This window comes from Eretmochelys imbricata, chromosome 3, assembly GCF_965152235.1.
Source record: "Eretmochelys imbricata isolate rEreImb1 chromosome 3, rEreImb1.hap1, whole genome shotgun sequence".
NCBI classification, from domain to species: domain Eukaryota; kingdom Metazoa; phylum Chordata; order Testudines; family Cheloniidae; genus Eretmochelys; species Eretmochelys imbricata.
In genome coordinates this window covers 182,664,608-182,680,543 of record NC_135574.1, presented here as the reverse complement: position 1 = coordinate 182,680,543, position 15,936 = coordinate 182,664,608, and the positions used below count along the sequence as shown (strand labels likewise).

The 15,936-nt window shown below is 51.8% G+C and overlaps 1 pseudogene; it reads right to left on the bottom strand.

Annotated features, from left to right (window-relative positions):
* Positions 1-1,472: 1,472 nt before the first annotated feature.
* LOC144262443 (lutropin-choriogonadotropic hormone receptor-like) overlaps positions 1,473-15,936 on the bottom strand; it is a 28,108-nt pseudogene continuing 13,644 nt past the window's right edge.

Genomic DNA, 15,936 nt, shown 5'->3' with positions numbered 1-15,936 from the left:
ATTAAAATGAAACTGCATTTGTTGAATAGAATATATGAAATTGAAAATGAGTTTTGTTTCTAATAAATGCAAATTAAACTGTTCACTATTTTTATGTTTGTTTTTCTGATTTATATTATCTTTTTACTAAAAAAGTATAATCAGATTAATAGCTTTAATGAACAACTAATGTGTTGGATCTGTAAATGGAATAACAAGTAGCTATATTTATGTAACTTTAACTCCTTTGTTTTTGATAAGAGTTAAAATGCAATGATTTTTACAGTGTTAGATACATAATTCTTAGTGATTTATGTTAAAAGAAATAAGATTGTGAATGTCTGAATTCACTGTAATATCTGTGAATGTTTATTTTGTTAAAAGATGCAAATGTGTTTTAGTTACACCTTTCCCCCAACCCCTCCTTTGCATCTGATCCTTCTGGTGAAGTGCATCTCGTCTGCCTTTAGTCTGAAGCTATCAGTGCAACCCAGACTATATGGGTAGAGGACCCTTGAGTTAACAAGACTTCAGCATTATTATCAGTTGTTGCATTTTCTTCAAATACAATATGTACTGAGGAGCAATAAATAGTCTCATTTAAAAAAAAGTGCCTTATTGTCATAATCTGTACTAAACCATTTAACTTTGCTTCTGTACATACTCATTACATTCTGAACTAACTAATAAACTGTGAGTGATATAGAATCATAGAATATCAGGGTTGGAAGGGACCTCAGGAGGTCATCTAGTCCAACCCCCTGCTCAAAAGCAGGACCCATCACCAATTAAATCATCCCAGCCAGGGCTTTGTCAAACCTGACCTTAAAAACTTCTAAGGAAGGAGATTCCACCACCTCCCTAGGCAACGCATTCCAGTGTTTCACCACCCTCCTAGTGAAAAAGTTTTTCCTAATATAAATTGACTGTGCCTAATAAAGAAGATACAATATCATCTCATACATATTTCTACTCATTAATTGTTCTTTTGGTCCTTCTTAAAAGTAAATAATGCTGTAATGGGAAACATGCATGACAAAGGGGAGTGGGGAACTGGATGCACCAGCTCAGGAAAGTGAAATCCTGACAATGGCCCAGTTGCATTGCTCAAAGATTTGCTTTATTCACCTAGAAACAATGATTGAACACCAATTTACTACCCCTTAGGGTCTTGTATAGCCTTCCACAGGTGAGGCATATTCACAGCCAGATCACGTCTCCTGCATGGCAGTTGTAATGAGCACCTTCCCTGACCCTGGGTCTCACCTGTCTGCTACTCTTGTAAGATGCCTGATATGTGATATCTGCAAAGCACATGACTAGGAGCAGACTTGTGACCAATAACTACATCTCCCAATGTTAAAGGGCCATAATAGGCTGCCTGGGGCATATGTGTATGTCTCAAAGCCCAGTATTCTGTTACACCACCCCACTGCATGTTTGCCTCTTTGCTTGAGTTTATTGTATTTTTCTGGAACCTAGTGCTGGAGCTGCTAAGTCTTATTGATCTGGATGATTTCCTTGTTCATGTGGATGATGATGATTCTTGTAAGATGACTCAAGATCTCCTGATTACCATGATAGTATCTCATGCAGCTTTGGGCACAAAACTCACATGGCTAGCCATACTCTGTATCTTACTTTTGAGAGGAGAAGGGTGAAGACTACACCATCATTGGGAGACAGTAGGAAGCACTGCCTCCATCTCCTTCTTACTCCTTCTGCCTTCTCCAGATGAGCTGTCAGCAGTAGTGAGCAGGATCTGTTTAAAAGAGAATGATACTTCTGATACCAAGAAGAGTGAGCTACAGCCTGGTAATAGGCCCCTCTCTTCCTCTCCTGTTTCTGCTGCCTCATCATCCTGCTCTGAGCTTCTGAATGCAGACAGGAGATACCAGGGAGAATGGCAGGATCTCCACTCCTTGGGAGAGATTCAGATAGCTCACTGGGGTGTGCAGTGGTGCTGGGAGGAGTGGGGAGGTTGAAGGGTTGGAAGGGGAGACGTGACAGGAAAAATCCTAGCTAGAGAATGGAGAGACCAAAACCCCAAACTTGGGAGATTTGAAGTGAGCTGACTTATTCCTGCTGCTGATGCACTTAATCTGTACTGTGTCCCCTTAGGGGAGGTAGAAGGTCATCATTGGGGGAATCTGTTTCTTCTAGTGGTCTGAGAGGCCAACTCTTAGGCCTCACAGAATGCCCCACCTGTTTAATCCAAGCTTTATCCAGCGTAAGGAAATTAGTGTTTAAATTCTCTTTGACATATAAATTAGGAATATGCAACAAAATTCATGTGGTTACAGGAATTACATTCTGTGACAGGGTCAGGACAGATGGCTACAGGAGAGTGATCCTGTTGGGATCCTGCTAAAGGACCTCCCCCAGTCTAAGGGGAGGATCCACAAGGTCCAGGATCTCAGTTAATTATGGGGGACAACTAAAGATATAACAGGGATTGGAGTGAGGTCACAGGGCTAAATGAAGGGAACCAGCTGGGGACACCAAGCAGAGAACCCTGGACAGCACCCACTGCTCCTCGAAGGCATCAAGGTCCAGAGTGGCCTGGGGGATTAGCCAGGGGCTGGGAGCAGCCTGCTCCACTTCCCTTGCCCTGACCCCAAGCCATGTCACTCAGGGGAGGGGGCTTGAGGGAAGGGATCCCCCCTGCACTCACTGGCAGCGGCGGGAAGCCGAGCAGCTGGGCTCTACTCCACCAGTTCCTAGCCATGGCTCGCCGCTTCCTGCCGCCAGTGAGTTTTGGTGGGGGGAACCTTTCCCCAACCCTCCCACCCCCAGTGACATCCCTGGGGCCGAGGAAAGGGAAGCGGAAAGGGCTGGGGCTGTGTCGCTCTGCTTCCCGCCGCTGGTGAGTGTGTAGGGCGATCCTTTTCCCGCACTCACTGGTGGCAGGAAGTGGAGTGTCATGGCTGGGAGCTGGCTGAGTAGAGCAGGATGGTGCTGGGCTGCTCTGCTTCCTGCTGCTGCCGGTGAATGCAGGGTTGCTGGGGGAAGAGGCAGAATAGGGGTGGGCTGGGGCGGAGCAGGAGGGAAGGGTAAGAGGTGGGTCGGAGGGAGTTGTCCAGGGTCCCCCATCCCCCTAGGGACGGCCCTGCCTCTTGCAGTGGGATAGGGCTAGTCACTGGGACTGGTGCTGCTGTGTATGCAGCATGCAGCTGCCTAGGGCACCATGAAATTTGGGGCAATTTGGTGCCCCAAATTTCATGGTGCCCTATGCAGCTGCGTATGCCTAAGGATGGCCCTGGTATCGCCCCCTGTCAGAAGGCAGGTGATGTGCTTCCTAGCCCCCCTCTTTTTCTCCAGGGCTTAGAAGAAGCAGGAGCCACAGTCTGTCTCTCGAAGGAGGTGGATGCGGGATTGAACAAAGGCACCCCTGGCTCGATGGTCCTCGACAGCCCAGAGCTCCTCCCGCTTCTCCCGTCATGCTCCACAGAGGGATGGATCCTCAGGGCTGGCAGCCAGATGCCTCTCCAGCTCTAAGACTGCTCTATCGCCGCATCCCTCCGCCGGCTGGCGCCCTGGGTGTAGTCATGGCAGAAGAGCCAGGCGTGCACCTTTCCCAAGTCCCTCCACCGCCGTGCCAAAGGAAAGGCATGTATCTGCCCTCGCCTGGCCAGCCAGAACTCCTGGAAGGATGCCATGAAGCCCACATCCTCCAACAATCTGTTATTAAAGTGCCCATAGGCCAGCCCTGGCCTCTCTGCACTGAGAGAGGCCGTTATGGTCGCCAGATTGTGATTCGAGAACATGGCTGGCCGGATGCTGGAGGATTGGGCCCATGAAAAGTGACAGCGTGATAAATAAATGCGGTCCAACCAGAAGTGGCGTGACTGATGGGCCTCCACCCAGAGAAAGGTGAACATTGACACCTTGTCCTGGTAGTGGTCACGCCAGACGTCCACCAGGGAGTGATGGTCGAAAATCTCCTGGATGACGTCCATGGTGGCTGGGCAGTGCTCGGTCGCCGAGTGGTCCCACTCCTTGAGGGTGGTGTTAAAGTCCCTGCCCAGGACCAGGCACTCATGAGGATCCAAGGAGCCGAGGAAGGCGGATGCTTGCTGAAAAAAATGCAGGCGCTCCGGGCCCAATGTCAGTGCATAAACGTTGACTAGATTGATCACCAGCCCCTCCATGCGGACCCGGAGGTGCAGCAGGCAGCCCGGCACAGCCTCGGTGACCCCCAGCACCTTGGGCCGTGGGTCAGGGGAGAATAGGGTAGCCACTCCAGCCGTACGAGCTGTGAGGTGGCTAAAATAGACCCTGTCCCCCCACTCTAGCCACCAAGTTGCTTCAGTGGCTGGATCTGTATGGGTCTCCTGCAGGAAAACCACAGAGTACCCCCCTCCCAAAGGAAGGAGAGCACCTGGCACCTGCAGAGACCCAGCCTGCAGTCCTGGGTGTTTAGTGTAGCAAAGGTGATGGGTGCCATATGGAGGGCTGGAGCGGGGCGGATCCTCGCTTGCAGGGATGCTCGCAGCCCCCATTGGGTCATGCAGCAAACCATGACCAACCCCATAGGTAAGCATAGAGTCACAGAAGCAGCCAGCCTCCTGGTCCCTTTACCCTCCCCCGGTAAGGCCCTTATGGCCCGGAGGATTTGATAGAAGTCCCCCCATCGTTGGAGAGCTGAACCTTGTTCTGGGACCCACGGGCGTCCTGGAGAAATTCCCGCAGCTTCCCTCTCAGCCTATCGGAGGCAGGGTCACTGGCCCCTGGCCATCCTCCAATGGGGCCTCTGTCACAGCCCCGTGGCCTACCGAGATGGGCAGGAAGGGGGCAAACCCCAGCATAGCACCCAATGTACCGGTGCCACGCAGCCCACCTCAGACCCTGGCTCAATAGGGGACCTTGGAGGGAAAATAGAAGCCCCTGGGGGTTGGGACAGGGGAACATGAAGGCTGCTTCCTCAGGGTTGTCCACCAGCAAGGGGAATGAGACAACCTTAGGGGTGGCAGCAGCATGGGAGGTGGAGAGGAGTGGGGGGACAGGATCAGCATCTGGGGTGGGGGCAGGGTAGGGGTCAGGAGTGGAATCAGGGGCCCTGGCAGCCTAGCTACCGGGGAATGGCACCTCTCAGTCGGGCTCAGGGGTCTGGGGAGTGGGAAGGAGGCCCTTTGTGATGCCAGACTCGTGCTCCATAGGGGGTGTTGCAGCCACAGCATCAGTAGGTGAACAATCAACAGTGGGGCCCCCACCCGGGAAGGAGGTCGGCTGCCCTGTATCAGCAAGGGATACCCCTGGTAACTCTGGTCCTGGCCGCACGGCACTGTGGGACTCGGCGGCCGTTAATGGGGTGCCATCTGTGGCTGGGCTGGTGGAAGAGTCCAGGGGTTCCTCAGAGGTGGGAACGGAAGCAGCGGTTCGGGGGAGGGAGCATGGGGAAAGGGGAGCCGGGGTGAAGTCATCCAGATTGAGGCCCACTGGCAGAGGGTCATCCTCCCCCTGGGTGACTGGGGTCAGAACCAGGGCCTTGGTTTCCTCTAAGATGGAGGGGAAATCACCACCCACCATGCCAGGGACCTCTTTGCTGGCACCCAAAGCGATGTTCACCTTGGGGCTTGCAGGGGCCTTAGGTGGCAAGGGGGCAGGCTCCATCGGTTCCCCGCCCCGAGGAGGGACTCCTGAGGAGGGGCAGTACTACACTCCATTGCTGCCACGTTGTCCCCAGCCGGCACCGGTGGATGGAGTTCACCGGGGGCAAGGCAGAAGGCTTGGTGGCCCCCTTCCTGGTCTTCCGGGCGGCTTCCTCATCAGATGGGAGGAGTGGGGCTCGAGCCTTCTGCTTGCCCTGCTGCCCCTGTACTAGGACACAGCCCTCCATAGTGTCATCTGTGGGCTGGTTAACAGGGGTCGGATCAAGGGGCAAGGGCAATGGCACAGGGACTCAGGGAGGTAGCGGTGGGGTGGCACAAGGGAGGGAAGACTCTTCCTGGGGCAGGCCCTCTCCCATGCCCAGCGGTACCCGCACTGTACCCTCCTTCACAGGCCCTGTCAGACTACATATATCGAAGGTGGGGCCCTCCCACTCATCTGGGTGCACTGTGGGAGGTGCCCCAAGCACCTGAGAGGGAGCAGTGGTGGACCAGGGAGGACGATGTGTGGTTCCGGGCTCTGGGCAGCCAGGGGCACCCGCGATGATGGGGCCGGTGCCCTGCTGGGGCTCAGGGGTCCCAGATGCTCCTTTGTGCCGGGCCAAGGGTCAGTCCCTCCGGACATGCCCTATAGCCCAGCAGAGGTAGCACCGTGCTTCCCAGGGGAATAATGCACCTGGTAGCGGTCCCCCTAGTAGGGGATCAGAAAGGACCCCTTGAGCGCCTCTCCGTCACGCATAGCTGACAGCAGTTGAAGCTGCATCTGCTGGTGGAATGAGAGGACATGACAGAGGGTGCAGTCTTTGCAGCCCAATGAGAGAGGGCTGATTATGGAGAGGGGTTTACCCAGGGTAGAGAGGCAAGGTAGCAGGGCAGCATTAGGGAGGTGCCCTAGCGGGAGCTGTACCAGCTGGTTTGGCAGTGGTGGTTGAGGAGGGAGCCACAGGGGACAATGGGGGGGGGGGGGCAGGTGGAGGAAGGATAGTGGGGGCTGCCCGAGGGGTCCCATCCGCCTTTTCCCCCACCATAAAGAGCAGGGATGGAGGGGGAAGAGGAAAAAGGGGGAACAGGTTGACCACTCCTCCCCACTAGGCTGTAGTGTAGGCAGAAGAGGAGGGCGCCAGAAGGGAAGGGGTGAACGGGGGGGATGAAAGATGGGATTCTGGCTCCTCTAACTGCACTAGGGGAGGGGGGGTTACAATAGAATCTGGGGCAGTACAGTGACAAAGGGGTTCAAACTGAAACAAGGGAGGGGCACAAGCGCATGGGAGGTGGCATTGGCGCACGGAGGAGCTAATCAGGGCAGGGGAACAGCGGTGAGGGGTGCAGGGAACAACCAGGCTGGAGGTAGGACAGCAAAACCAAGGGGCGAGCTTCAGAGGCTGGGGCAGGGCAAACAATCAAACAGAACTGCAGAGGGAAAAGGGCAGGGCAGGCAAACAACCTGAAGCTGCTGAGGGCTGGGGCAAAGAGGGGGAGCAAAAGGCTGTAAGGGGTGAGTGGGGCAGGTAGTAAGGGAAAGGTGGGGGTCTGCTGTGGGGGAGAGTCAGTCCAAAGGCCAGGGAGGAGGAAGGGAGGAAGTGCCCACGTGCACTTGCAAAGAGTCTTTGGGCTGGCTGATGCTTCAGGTCCAAGTGGTGGAAACAGGGCGTTACAAGCAAAGCAAGCAGCTGAGTCCTGGAGGCAGGAGCTGAGGTAAGTGGCCAGTGGAGGCGGTGGAGAAGGCAGCAGTGGGGGAAGGAGGGACATGGATGGACCAGGGACAGGCTCCCTGCCACACCCCCTCTGTCCCCACAGACACAGTCAAGACCCCACCACAAGAGCACAGTTTGAAAGTTACTCAGTCTTGGAGGCCCCCTCCACGGTGGTCTGTAGAGTCTCTGCGCACTCCCCCAGCAGCAGATGGTCCTTTTCGTCCTCCTCCTCAAGGCTCCAGCAGCTCCCAGGCAGCAAACACAGCAGCAGTGGCTCCAGCAGGCAGTCCGGTGGCCAGGCAGGAGGGATTCTTCTCAGATGGTAGTGGTGGTGGTGGTAGGGCCCACAGCAGCAGCAATGGCTGGGGCAGGGATCCCTCACACCTCGCTTCTGGGGAGCGGGCCAACAGGCCCCCCCATTGGACTGCAGCAGGAGCAACCAAGGTGTGTGGCGGGGTCCGCCAGCCAGCCAGTAACCAGGTAGCAGAGAAGGGGGGCAGTGTCTGGCCCAGCCAGGGGAGCAGCTGGAGTAGCAAGAGCAGCAGTCCTCTCCCTCCTTCCTCCCTCTAAGCCAGACGGTTACAGGAGAGTGATCCTATTGGGATCCAGGAAGCTCTGCCCGCCCACTGCTAAAGGACCTCCCCCCCGTCAGCCTAAGGGGAGGAACCACAGGACCTAGAAGCTAAGTGATTCTGGGGGACAACTAATGAAATAACAGGGATAGGAGTGCGGTCAAAGGGTCTAAATTTAATTGACCCAGAGATCCAAGTGATGATTCAACCCTTCAAGTCAAACTCTCTTGACTTGCCTACAGCCAAGTTGCCGGTCCAGAACAAGGGCTGGTCAGGAACGTGGACTTTTGCAGTCTACGATGATTATCCCATCCCCATGCTGTTGGGGCAAGACTTGGCAAATCATGTGAAGCTAGCCAAGAGGGTGGGAATGGTCACCCGCAGCCAGGCTAAGCAAGCTTTCACACCTAGCTCTATTCCGGAAACTTCTACCAGGACCCGGTCAGAGGTGATGGAACAGGACCCCATGCTAATGTCAGCAACAGCAGTGGTGGATCCAGTCACAGAACTGAAACTGGCGGAACAATCAGCACCAGAATCAGTGCCAGCACTGAATCCAGTGCTTGCAACCCCAACACCAGAGGGACCCACCGAACTTGCACTGGCAGCAGCAGATAACCCTACACAAGAGGCTCAGCTGGAGCCTGAACCCCAACATAGTGCACCAGCGGAGAGCGGTTCACAGTCAATGGAAACAGCCCCACCACCTGCATCGCTTCCAGGGGGACCAAGCCTAGGTCCACAATCCAATGAGGAACTGATGTCTCCAGCATCAAGGGAACAGTTCCAGACCAAACAGGAAGCAGATGAAAGCCTCCAGAGAGCTTGGACGGCGGAACGGAGAAACCCACTGCCTCTCAGCTCTTCTAATCAATCCAGGTTTGTTGTAGAAAGAGGACTTTTATACAAGGAAACTCTTTCTTGTGGACACCAGAAAGACTGGGATCGTCAGAGACAGTTGGTAGTTCCAACTAAGTACCCAGGTAAAGCTATTAAGCTTAGCCCATGGTCATCCTAGTGGTCATGATGGGGTGAACAGAACCAAAGACCATTTGGGAAAGTCATTCCACTGGGAGGGAATGGGCAAGGATGTTTATACCTATGTCTGGTCTTGTGAAGTGTGCCAAAGAATGGGAAAACCTCAAGACCAGGTCAAAGCCCCTCTACAGCCATTCCCCATCATTGAGGTTCCATTTCAGCCAGTAGCTGTGGATATTCTGGGTCCTTTTCCGAAAAAGAAACCCAGAGGAAAACAGTACATCCTGACTTTCATGGATTTAGCCATCCGATGGCCGGAAGCAGTAGCTCTAAGCAACACCAGGGCCAAAAGTGTGTGCCAGGCACTAACAGACATTTTTGCCAGGGTACGTTGGCCCTCCGACATCCTCACAGATGCAGGAACTAATTTCCTGGCAGGAACTATGGAAAGCCTTTGGGAAGCTCATGGGGTGAATCACTTGGTTGCCACCCCTTACCATCATCAAACAAATGGCCTGGTGGAAAAGTTTAATGGAACTTTGGGGGCCATGATAAGTAAATTCATAAATGAGCACTCCAATGATTGGGACCTAGTGTTGCAGCAGTTGCTTTTCACCTACAGAACTGTACCACATCCCAGTTTAGGGTTTTCACCATTTGAACTTGTATATGGCCACGAGGTTAAGGAGCCATTACAGTTGGTGAAGCAGCAATTGTAGGGGTTTACACCTTCTCCAGGAACGAACATTCTGGACTTTGTAACCAACCTACAAAACACCCTCCGAACCTCTTTAGCCCTTGCTAAAAAAAACCTACAGGATGCTCAAAAAGAGCAAAAAGCCTGGTATGATAAACATGCCAGAGAGCATTCCTTCAAAGTAGGGGACCAGGTCATGGTCTTAAAGGCGCTCGAGGCCCATAAAATGGAAGCGTTGTGGGAAGGGCCATTCACGGTCCAAGAGCACCTGGGAGCTGTTAATTATCTCATAGCATTCCCCACCTCCAACCGAAAGCCTAAGAGGTACCATATTAATTCTCTAAAGCCCTTTTATTCCAGAGAATTAAAGTTTGTCAGTTTACAGCCCAGGGAGGAGATGACGCTGAGTGGCTTGAAGGTGTCTTCTATGAAGGGAAAAGTGCTGGTGGCATGGAAGAGGTGAACCTCTCCATGACCCTTGGGCATATGCAGCGACAGCAGGTCCAGGAGCTGTGCACTAGCTATGCGCCAACATTCTCAGCCACCCCAGGACTGACTGAATGGGCATACCACTCCATTGACACAGGTACTGCTCACCCAATTAAAGCCGAACCTTACCGAGTGTCTCCTCAAGCTAAAACTGCTATAGAACGGGAGATCCAGGATATGCTACAGATGGGTGTAATCCACCCCTGTGGCAGTGCATGGGCATCTCCAGTGGTTCTAGTTCCCAAACCACATGGGGAGATACATTTTTGCGTGGACTACCATAAGCTAAATGCTGTAACTCGCCCCGACAACTATCCAATGCCACGCACAGATGAACTATCAGAGAAACTGGGACGGGCCCAATTCATCTCTACCTTGGACTTAACCAAGGGGTACTAGCAGGTACTGCTAAATGAATCCGCCAAGGAAAGGTCAGCCTTCACCACACATGTCAGGCTGTATGAATTTAATGTGCTCCCTTTCGGGCTGCGGAATGCACCCACCACCTTTCAAAGACTTGTAGATGGTCTCCTAGAGGGATTAGGAGAATAAGCTGTCGCCTACCTCGATGATGTGGCCATATTTTCGGATTCCTGGGCAGAACACCTGGAACATCTAGAAAAAGTCTTCGAGCGCATAAGGGAGGCAGGACTAACTGTTAAGGCTAGAAGTGTCAAATAGGCCTAAACAGAGTGACTTACCTTGGACACCAGGTGGGTCAAGGAACTATCAACCCCCTACTATCCAAAAAGTGGATGCTATCCAAAAGTGGCCTGTCCCAAAGTCAAAGAAACAGGTCTAATTCTTCTTAGGCTTGGCCGATTATTACAGGCAATTTTACTGCAACACAGCAAGATCACTGCGCCACTGACAGACCTAACCAAAAAGAAACAGCCAAATGCAGTTCAGTGGACTGAAGAGCATCAGAAGGCCTTTAACCAGCTTAAAGCGACACTCCTGTCTGACCCTGTGCTAACGGCCCCAGACTTTGACAAACCGTTCCTAGTAACCACAGATGCGTCCGAGCGTGGTGTGGGAGCGGTCTTAATGCAGGAAGGACCAAATCGAGAATTCCATCCTGTCGTGTTTCTCAGCAAGAAGCTGTCTGAGAGGGAAAGCTACTGGTCAATCAGTGAAAAGGAATGTTTCGCCATTGTGTATGCTCTGGAAAAGCTATGCCCATATGTTTGGGGACGGCGTTTCCATCTGCAAACCGACCATGCTGCGCTACAGTGGCTTCATACCGCCACAGGAAATAACAAAAAACTTCTTTGGTGAAGTTTAGCTCTCCAAGATTTTGATTTCGACATACAACACAACACATCTCAGGAGCTTCTAACAAAGTGGCTGATGCACTCTCCCGTGAAAGTTTCCCAGAATCAACTGGTTAAAATCATCCTTGAGATGTGGAAAATATTGTTAGTCTTTATACACTTGGTAGTATATTTAGAGGTGCATGTGTCTCATTAACTCTGGTTTCTCCTAGAGCTCCAGGAAGAAATCACAGCCAGTGTTTCAACCTATCTGATTTGGGGGGCGTGTCATAAATATAAAGGGAAGGGTTACCACCTTTCTGTATACAGTGCTATAAAATCCCTCCTGGCCAGAGGCAAAACCCTTTCACCTGTAAAGAGTTAAGAAGCTAAGATAACCTCGCTGGCACCTGACCAAAATGACCAATGAGAAGACAAGATACTTTCAAAGCTGGAAGTGTGGGGGGTGGGGACGGACGACAAAGGGTCTTGTCTGTCTGTGTGATGTTTTTGCCAGGAACCGTTCAGGAATGCAGCTCAGAACTCCTGTAAAAAGTTAGTAAGTACGTAAGCCTGAGAGGGTGGAAATAAGGGGGGTCAGTGAGATGCTAGTAAGTAACCTAGCAAGAAATGTCTTAGATTTCCTTTTGTTTAATGGCTGGTAAAATAGGCTGTGCTGAATGGAATATATATTCCTGTTTTTGTGTCGTTTTGTAACTTAAGGTTTTGCCTAGAGGGATTCTCTCTGTTTTGAATCTGATTACCCTGTAAAATATCTACCATCCTGATTTGACAGAGGAGATTCTCTTACCTTTTCTTTAATTAAAATTCTTCTTTTAAGAACCTGGTCGATCTTTCATTGTTCTTAAGATCCAACGAATTGGGTCTGTGTTCACCTGTACAAATTGGTGAGGATTTTTATCAAGCCTTCCCCAGGAAAGGGGGTTTAGGGCTTGGGGGGATATTTTGGGGGGAAGATGTCTCCAAGTGGGCTCTTTCCCTGTTCTTTGTTTAACACGCTTGGTGGTGGCAGCATAGGTTTCAAGGACAAGGCAAAGCTTGTACCTTGGGGAAGTTTTTAACCTAAGCTGGTAAGAATAAGCTTAGGGGGTCTTTCATGCAGGTCCCCACATCTGTACCCTAGAGTTCAGAGTGGGGAAGGAACTTTGACAGGGTCAAACAAAGGGAACCTGATGGGGACACCAAGCAGAGAACCCTGGACAGTGCCCACTGCTCCTCGATGGCGTCAACGGAGCCAGAGGAACTCTGCCCGGATGCATGAACAGACGGAGGATTGGAAATAGGCCCCACAGTCACAGGAGTCTCCATCAGCCAACCTCCTCTCCCTGGTTTTATAGATGGCCATTTTAGCCAGGGCCAGGAGGAGGTTGACCAGGAGGTCCTGTGGATTTGTGGGGCCACAGAGAGTGCATAGAAAAGGAGGTGAGGGGAAAAGTGTAGCAAGAAACGTAACAAAATATTTGTGAGGAGCTGGAATAGGGGCTGCAACCTGGCGCACTCCAAGTAAACATGCACCAGGGTCTCCCTCACGCCGCAGAAGGGGCAGGTGTCTGGGACGGGGGTAAACCGTGCCAAATACATGCCTGTGCTCACGGCCCCGTGAAGGAGCCACCAACTGATATCCCCGGCGGGCCTTGGGACCAGGTTAGAGTATAGGCTGGCCCACCAGGGTTCCTCACCCTCTAAAGGTGGCAAGAGGTCCCGCCACTTTGTGTCAGGGCGAGATGCGAAGGTGAGAAAGTGAAGGGTGTGGAGCACAAGCATGTATAGATATTTCCTTGGCATGGTCTGGAAATGAACTGGCTGCAAGTCATGTAGCTGGCTCACAGTGAAGGGGCGGGGGGGCCTGTTGGGTCCATGGGGCAGGGGCCCGATGAAAAGGTCTGGAGGGCCTGGGGTGGAGGGTGGGCAGGGTGTGCCCTTTTGCAGGACCCGGTCGAGGTAGACCCAAGCAGCAGGCGGTAAAGTGGCCCTCACCTCCTGAAGTACGTGCCAGGGAGTATGAGGTCTGGAAAGCCCCATGCACTGAGTGAGTATCAGGGGATCCAGCCAGTCTCCCCGGTCGTAGTCCAGGAGGTCTCTGACTCTGGTGACTTCTGCCAGACCAACCTCTGGTGCACCGAGCTGGACTCCGCCACCTGCACACGGAGCTGGGGGTTGTGTAGCAGAGGCTCCGTGAGGAGATCTTCCACCACAGTGGCTACCATGGACCTGGTCGTGGAGAACGGTTTCCAGGTCCAGAGGAGGTCCTGGTAGAAGACTGGCAGCCCGGAGAGGTCTTGCAGAAGACCTCTCAGATGGAGATAAAGGAGCTGCCAGTGGTATCGGAGCCCTCGGAAGTGGCACAGGAAGGCGTGTGCTAGTACTCTCGATGTTGGGCTACCTGCACCATAAAGGAACCTCTGCAGGGCCTGGAGGTAAAAGACATGGACCTGAGTGCGTAGGCACTTCAGGGCCTTCCCTCCCACTTCGAGGGGCAGGTGGAGGACCCCTGCAGAGACCCAGTGCACTCTTGGCCAAAAGAACTCCAGAATCGCTGTCCAGAGGTTGGCCAGGAAACCCGGGGCTGGGACCAGGGTGTTGAGCCAGTGCCAGAGCATGGACAGGACTAGTTGATTAAGAACTAGTGCTCTTCCTTGAAGGGAGAGGCACCAGAGTAGTCCTGTCCATTTCCAGAGCCGCTCAGTCACCCTGCCCTCTAAACCGTGCCAGTTCTCTGGCAGAGATGGATGCGTGGCAGAAAGGTAAACGCTGAGATAGAGCAGCGGACCCGTGGTCCACCGGATGGCCTGAAGCACGGGTGGGAGGGAGCTCACCTGCCATCCATCCCCGTTACAGGAGAGTGATCGAAGGTAGAGACAGGAGCCCCAGATTAAGCAGGTCCCTTTTCCCTGGGTAAGGCAGTTCCAGAACAATCAGGAACTTACTAGATGCAATTAAAGCAGGCAAGCTAATTAGGACACCTGGAGCCAATTAGGAATCTACTAGAATCAATTGAGGCAGGCAGGCTAATCAGGGCATCTGGTTAAAAAAAGACCTCCCTTCAGTTGGTCTGGTGTGCTCAAGGAGCTGGGAGCAAGAGGGTGTGCTTCTGGAGGACTGTGGAGTACAAGCATTATCAAGCATCAGGAGGAAGGTCCTGTGGTGATGGTAAAGAAGTTGCTGGAGGAGACCATGGGTAAGTAGCCCAGGGAGTTGTAGCTGTCACACAGCTGGTTCAGGAGACATTGCAGACAGCTGCTATCCACAGGGCCTTGGGCTGGAACCCAGATTAGAGAGCGGGCCCAGGTTCCCCTCATCCCGCCAACTCCCCATTTGACACGGAAGGCATTGACCTGGACTGAGAGTCACATCAGAGGGGAAGGTCTAATTTGGAGAAGGGATCTGGTCTGTCCCCAACACACTAGGCAGGACAACAGAGACTGTGGGGATTGTTCTCCTCCTTCTCTGCCAGGTTGGCCAGTGATGAGGTTAGTTAAGTGAATGGCTGGTTTAAGCCATGAGCAAAAGTGGCCAAACTGAGGGCTGCCATGAACCTCTGAGGTGAGCAAATCCATCAGAAAGTGCAGGACCCACCAAAGCAGAGGAGGAACTTTGTCACAATTCCCAAATAATTTTTTTAAAACACACATTCAGGGAAGCTATGCAGGGGTGGGTTAAATCTCTTACTGTATGAATCCTCCAACTTATATGCATGAACATATAGTCTTGTCAAGTTCAATACATCCATCTGAATGTGTCTGAGTAGTTCTGACCTTGTTCTGCCGACATTTCAAAAGGGGAATTGTAATGGCATAGATGAGCATATGTAATGGAAAGATGAGCACATTACCCTGTTCTCTAATGTGCTTACATCCATACACACAGAGAAAGGTTAGCACCAAATTGATAAAACTCTGAGTTCAGAAATAATAAGCAATAGAATTGGGAAAGCAAAAGTATGGTTGAGAAAGCATTTGCATTATAAGCCACTGTTTTCAGGCTCCAGTAATTTTAATGGGATAGGTGTGCGACAGCCTTTAAGATGATGTTTTGCGCATTACTGTAAGCTCAAATATGATTTTTTTTTAAATTTTCCTCTCCACCCAGTTAAATGTTTTTCAGCTATTTCTTCTCAGCTTCATAAATCTGCTTCTCATTAAAACTTCATATTTGCCATGATCTGTCAGTCCTATAAAGAGCCCCATCTAGTCCTAATTTGCCACATTCTAGCCTGAGAGGGTGGAAATAAGGGGGGTCAGTGAGATGCTAGCAAGCCAGATGCCAGCTCTTGCCCAATCTGCAGGCATAAGCTAAGAACTAACAAATTCATAGCTCAAGACCAGATCAGTTCACCTGTATGTTAGTTTAGCTAAAAACAGGTATTAGTCTTATGAGAATGTATTTAATATTTAGACTCTGAAATACTTGTAAATTGCTGCATGTATTAATCCCACTTGTAATGTCTGCATTGCATGCTATAAGAAAATACGTAAGTTTTGCTTTATAACTTTGAAAATGTTTGCTCTGAACATGTGAACTCAGGCACAGGAATTGCCCTCCCACACTGCCTATCCAGAAGGACTATCCAAACCAGACGGGCCATCAAAGAACATTACAATACAGTAACTCCTCACTTAAAGTCGTCCCGGTTACTGTTGTTAC